Below are 5,671 nucleotides of genomic sequence, written 5' to 3' on the forward strand. Positions count from 1 at the left end.
TAGTCTGGTTGTTTCCATTAAAAACTACTGATTTTAAAAGCTAGTAATTTAAAACTGCCACATTCCAAAAAACAAAACAAAACAAAACAAAAAACAAAAACCCTAAATGGTCCATAACATATTCTCCTTTTCTTCTGAAGGGTTTACAGTGCATTGTTATCATTAACCAATCATTTACTATTAAACCTAAATGGCTGATTGAAACAAACAGTTCTGAGACTGTTCTTCCACCACTGATTAAGACTAGGGTGGCAGGTATTAGGGATAATATTCATTTAGCCTTCTGAGCTTTCTGGGCAGACTTGGTGTCCTTGCCAGCTCCAGCAGCCTTCTTGTCCACTGCTTTGATGACACCCACAGCAACTCTCCGTTTCATATCATGAGCAGCAAAATGACCCAGAGGAGGACAGTCCTAGAATCTCTCAACATACATTGGCTTGCCGGGAACCATATCAACTATGGAAGCATCACCAGACTTTGAGAATTTAGGGCCATCTTCCAGCTTCTTACCAGAATGGTGATCAATCTTTTTCCATCAGGTCAGCAAACTTGCAAGCAACGTGAGCTATGTGACAATCCAGTACAGTGGCATAGCCAGCACTGATTTGGCCTGGATGGTTCAGGATAATCACTTGAGCAGTGAAGCCAGCTGCTTCCATTGGTGGGTCATTTTTGCTGTCACCAGCAACATTGCCATGATGAACATCTTTGACAGACAGATTCTTAACATTAAAGTCCACATTGTCTGCAGGAAGAGCTTCATCCAAAGCTTCATGGTACATTTCAACAGACTGCTTCAGTTGTAACATTGACTGGAGCAAAGGTGACCACCATTCCAGGTTTGAGAACACCAGTCTCCACTTGGCCTATAGGCACAGTACCAATACCACCAGTTTTGTAGACATCCTGGAGAGACAGATGCAAGGGTCTGTCAGTTGGATGAGTTGGTGGTAGGATGCAGTCCAGAGCTTCGAGCAGCATTGTTCCCCTGGCATTGCCATCTTTATAGGCGACTTTCTGTCCCATGAACCAAGGCATATTATCACTTGGCTTCAGCATGTTGTCACTGTTCCTACCAGAAGTTCGCATAAATGCTACTGTGTCAGGGTTGTAGCCAATTTTCTTAATGTAAGTGCTGACTTCCTTAATGATTTCCTTATATCTCTATTGGCTGTAGGGTGGCTCAGTGGAATCCATTTTGTTAACACCAACAATTAGTTGCTTCACACTCAGTGTATAAGCCAGAAGGGCATGCTGAAAGGTCTGCTCATTTCTGGAGATACTAGCTTTAAACTCTCCAACACCAGCTGCAACAATCAGAACAGCAGTCAGCCTGAGATGTCCCTATTATCATGTTATTGATAAAGTCTCTGTCTTCTGGGGCATCAGTGATAGTCATGTAATACTTGTTGTTCTCATATTTTCATAGGGAGATATCAGTGGTGATACCATGATCATGCTCAGCTTTAGTTTATCTAAGACCCACCCAGGCATACTTGAAGGAGTCCTTTCCCATCTCCTTAGCTGCCTTCTCAAATCTTTTTTTTTTTTGACAGAGTCTCACTTTGTCACCCAGATTGGAGTGCAGTGGTGCAATCATGGCCCACCGCAGCCTTGACCTCCCCATGTTCAAGTGATCCTTCCAGCCTCCTGAGTAGCTGGGAGTACAGGCATGCACCACTATGCCCAGCTAATTTTTTTTTTTTTTTTTGGTATTTTGTAGAGGCAGGGTTTCGCCATGTTGCCCAGGCTGTTTTCAAACTCCTGAGCTCAAGTGATCTGCCTGCCTTGGCCTCCCAAAGAGCTGGGATTACAGGTGTGAGTCATGGCACCCAGCCTAGGATCTTTCTTTTTGTGACCCCCCTTTTCCCTGAGATGTATAACTTCTTCATTTCTTTTCTTTCTTTCTTTCTTTTTTTTTTTGAGGTGGAGTTTCGCTCGTGTTGCCTAGGCTGGAGTGCAATGGTGTGATCTCAGCTCACTGCAACCTCTGCCTCCCGGGTTCAAGCGATTCTTCTGGTCTCAAACTCCCAACCTCAGGTGGGTCTACCTGCCTCAGCCTCCAAATTGTTGGGATTACAGGCGTGAGCCACAAAGCCTGGCCATATCTCCTTATTTTCTTTTAACAGCTCCTCAGATATTTAGCAGATCCCATGAGGTTGACCCTTTAACTGGGAGTAGCTAGCTTACTGCTAGAATCAAGAATGTTAATCTCAACAGTCATCTCCTACATTATAGTATTGCTAGAGGTAGGTCTGCACTCAGAATTCTCCCTAGTGCAGACCCGAGAAGGACAGCATCCGTGGTCCTGTAGTCTGTCTTCTGGTGCTTCAGGCATTCGGGAGACCACCAGGCACATGCTGATTTGCCCTCAAGGGAAATGCGATCCTGATTATCCATGCCTGTAGGGGGAGGATTATATGGATTAAACTAAATCCATGGGTAATCCAAAGGCTTTATTTTAAACTACAGTTTAACCACATTCCTGACCACAGTTTTTTCTTGTATTTCTAATAACTAATTTATAATATTTACTGATTTCATAATTATCTCCTTCTCCTGCTACTTAGAAGTAATGGCAGTTGTGAAGTTGAGGAAGGATGGAAGAAGGAGTTAGATAAATCAACCAGCAGATGATTTGGTATTAACTGGGTGGTTTAGCTACAATGCTTTCTAGACCTTGAAGACCTGAATTCCATGAATTCCTTACCTGCTGAGTCATTGGTAACTGTCAACAAGAGGTCAAACTCCATTTTGATACATTTGTACTTTACTTGCTTAAATGATTGAGCTTTTGTGATTTAAGTAATTAGTATTTCAGATTATCAGAATTATAAATATAATCCAATTTGAAGTTTTCCTTTACTGTTTGTTTAATAAGTTAGCCTATTGATAGTTTTTTTATTTTTTAATTTTTTTTAATTATTATTTTTTGAGACAGAGCCTGCTCTGTTGCCAGGCTGGAGTGCAGTGGCACCATCTCGGCTCTCCAATCTCTGACTCCCTGGTTTAAGTGATTCTCCTGCCTCAGCCTCCATTACAGGCATGCGCCACCACGCTCAGCTAATTTTTGTATTTTTAGTAGAGATGGGGTTTCACTATGTTGCCCAGGATGGTCTCCATCTCCTGACCTCGTGATCTGCCCGCCTCGGCCTCCCAAAGTACTGGTATTTCAGATGTGAGTCACCTTGCCCGGCTGTTTTTTTTTTCTGTAGCCAGTCTACTATTACATCTGACAAGTTACGTGTTCATAGTTACACAATAACTATTTTAAGTGGTCATATTTCATTAAATAGTTGAAATATGGTCATTTAAAATTGTTTATTCTTGATTTAGTATAGGCATTGTATTTATTTTTATTTTTTGTTTTAGGGACAGAGTCTTGCTGTGTTGCCCAGCTGGCCTAAAACTCCTGGGCTCAAGCGATCCTCCCACCTCAGCCTCCAGAATAGCTGGGACCACAGGCAGGCGTTGTATTTAGATACTATTAAAGTCAGTGTTTTCTTGTAGCTTCATAAACTATTACAAATTGCTGCCATTGTGTTATCTGAAAAAAATGTAGTTTGTTAACTAAAAGGTTTTTCTGCAGTGATATATATATATATATATATATATATTTTTTTAGATGGAGTCTCACTCTGTATCCCAGGCTGGAGTGCAGTGGTTCGATCTCGGCTCACTGCGACCTCCACCTCCTGGGTTCAAGCCGATTCTCCTGCCTCAGCCTCCCAAGTAGCTGGGATTACAGGCGCATGCCACACACCCGGCTGATTTTTGGATTTGTAGCAGAGATGAGGTTTCACCATGTTGGCCAGGCTGGTCTTGGACTCCTGACCTCAGGTGATCCACCCACCTCAGCCTCCCAAAGTGTTGAGCCACCGTACCTGGCTGCAGTTATATATTTTCTTTTTCTTTTATTTTTGAGATGGAGTCTTACTGTGTTGCCCAAGCTGGAGTACAGTGACACGAACTTGGCTCACTGCAACCTCTGCCTCCCGGATTCCAGCTATTCTCTTTTTTTTTTTTTTGAGGTGGAGTCTCGCTTTGTCGCCCGGACTGGAGTGCAGTGGCCGCATCTCAGCTCACTGCAAGCTCCGCCTTCCAGGTTTACGCCATTCTCCTGCCTCAGCCTCCCAAGTAGCTGGGACCACAGGCGCCCGCCACCTCGCCCGGCTAGTTTTTGTATTTTTAGTAGAGACGGGGTTTCACCGTGTTAGCCAGGATGGTCTCGATCTCCTGACCTCGTGATCCACCCGTCTCGGCCTCCCAAAGTGCTGGGATTACAGGCTTGAGCCACCGCGCCCGGCCGCAGCTATTCTCTTGCCTTAGCCTCCCGAGAAGCTGGAGCTACAGGTGTGCACCACCATACCCAGCTAATTTTTGTAATTTTTAGTGGAGATGGGGTTTCACCATATTGGCCAGGATGGTCTCGAACTCCTGACCTCATGATCTGCCCTTCCTGACCTTGTGATCTGCCTGCCTTGGCCTCCCAAAGTGCTGGGATTATAGGCAGGAGCCACCGTACCCGGCCTAGTTATATATTTTCAAAAGTTAAGTTCCGTATTTATGAGCTAAATAGTTATCATTCCCCTTAAATTTTGAGCGAGAGTTCCTGGGGATAACCAACTGGAATTCTTTTTTTTTTTTTCTGGATACAGGGTCTTGCTCTGTCACCCAGGCTGGAGTGCAGTGGCACCATCTTGGCTCTCTGTAGTGTGGACCTCCTGAGCTCAAGTGAGCCTCCCCAGTATCTGGGATTATAAGTGTGTGCTACCATGTCTGGCTACTTTTTGTATTTTTCGTGGAGAAAGATTTTGCCATGTTGCTCAGGCTAGTCTCAAACTTCTGGGCTTGAGTGATCTGCCGGCCTCAGCCTCCCAAAGTGCTGGGATTACAGGCGTGAACCAAAGCACCTGGCCAAGTTGTCTTAACTCTTGATGTGCACCTTCACCCACCATTCCATTATTAATATTTTTCCTTTTTAAATTTTTATTTTGTTTTTATTTTTTGAGATGGAATCTCACTCTGTTGCCCAAGCTGGAGTGCAGTGACACGATCTCGGCTCACTGCAACCTCTGCCTCCCAGGTTCAAGCGATTCTCCTGCATCAGCCTCCCAAGTAGCTGGGATTACAGGTGCCTGCCACCACTCCCGACTAATTTTTGTGTTTTTAGCAGACGTAGGGTTTCACCATGTTGGCCTGGCTGGTCTTGACTTCCTGACCTCAGATGATCTGCCCACTTTGGCCTCCCAAAGTGCTGGGATTACAGACATGAGCCACCACCCACAGGCTATTAATATTTTTTCTAACTGAGGAGCTTCTGGATTTCAGGTCTTCATTTTGCTCACAAGTATTGTCTAATATCTCTGTAATTTGTACGTGATGGTACAGTGGCTCCTGACCTCAAGTGAGCCACCCATCTCGGCCTCGCAAAGTACTGGGATTACAGGTGTGAGCCACCCTGCTTGGCCTTGACCATTAATTCTTTTTTTTTTTTTTTTTTTGAGATGGAGTCTCGATCTGTCGCCAGGCTGGAGTGCAGTGGCACAATCTCAGCTCACTGCAACCTCTGACTCCTGGGTTCAAGGGATCTCCTGCCTCAGCCTCCCTAGTAGCTGGGATTACAGGCATGCACCACCATACCCAGCTAACTTTTGTATTTTTAGTAGAG

General features: G+C 44.5%; 1 pseudogene; it reads right to left on the bottom strand.

The window, feature by feature from the left end:
* Window positions 1-271: 271 nt before the first annotated feature.
* On the bottom strand, window positions 272-1,059 carry LOC105523403 (annotated as a pseudogene).
* Between the last annotated feature and the right edge of the window lie 4,612 nt (window positions 1,060-5,671).

Source organism: Colobus angolensis, unplaced genomic scaffold (assembly GCF_000951035.1).
Source record: "Colobus angolensis palliatus isolate OR3802 unplaced genomic scaffold, Cang.pa_1.0 Scaffold46, whole genome shotgun sequence".
Classification (NCBI taxonomy): Eukaryota; Metazoa; Chordata; class Mammalia; order Primates; family Cercopithecidae; genus Colobus; species Colobus angolensis.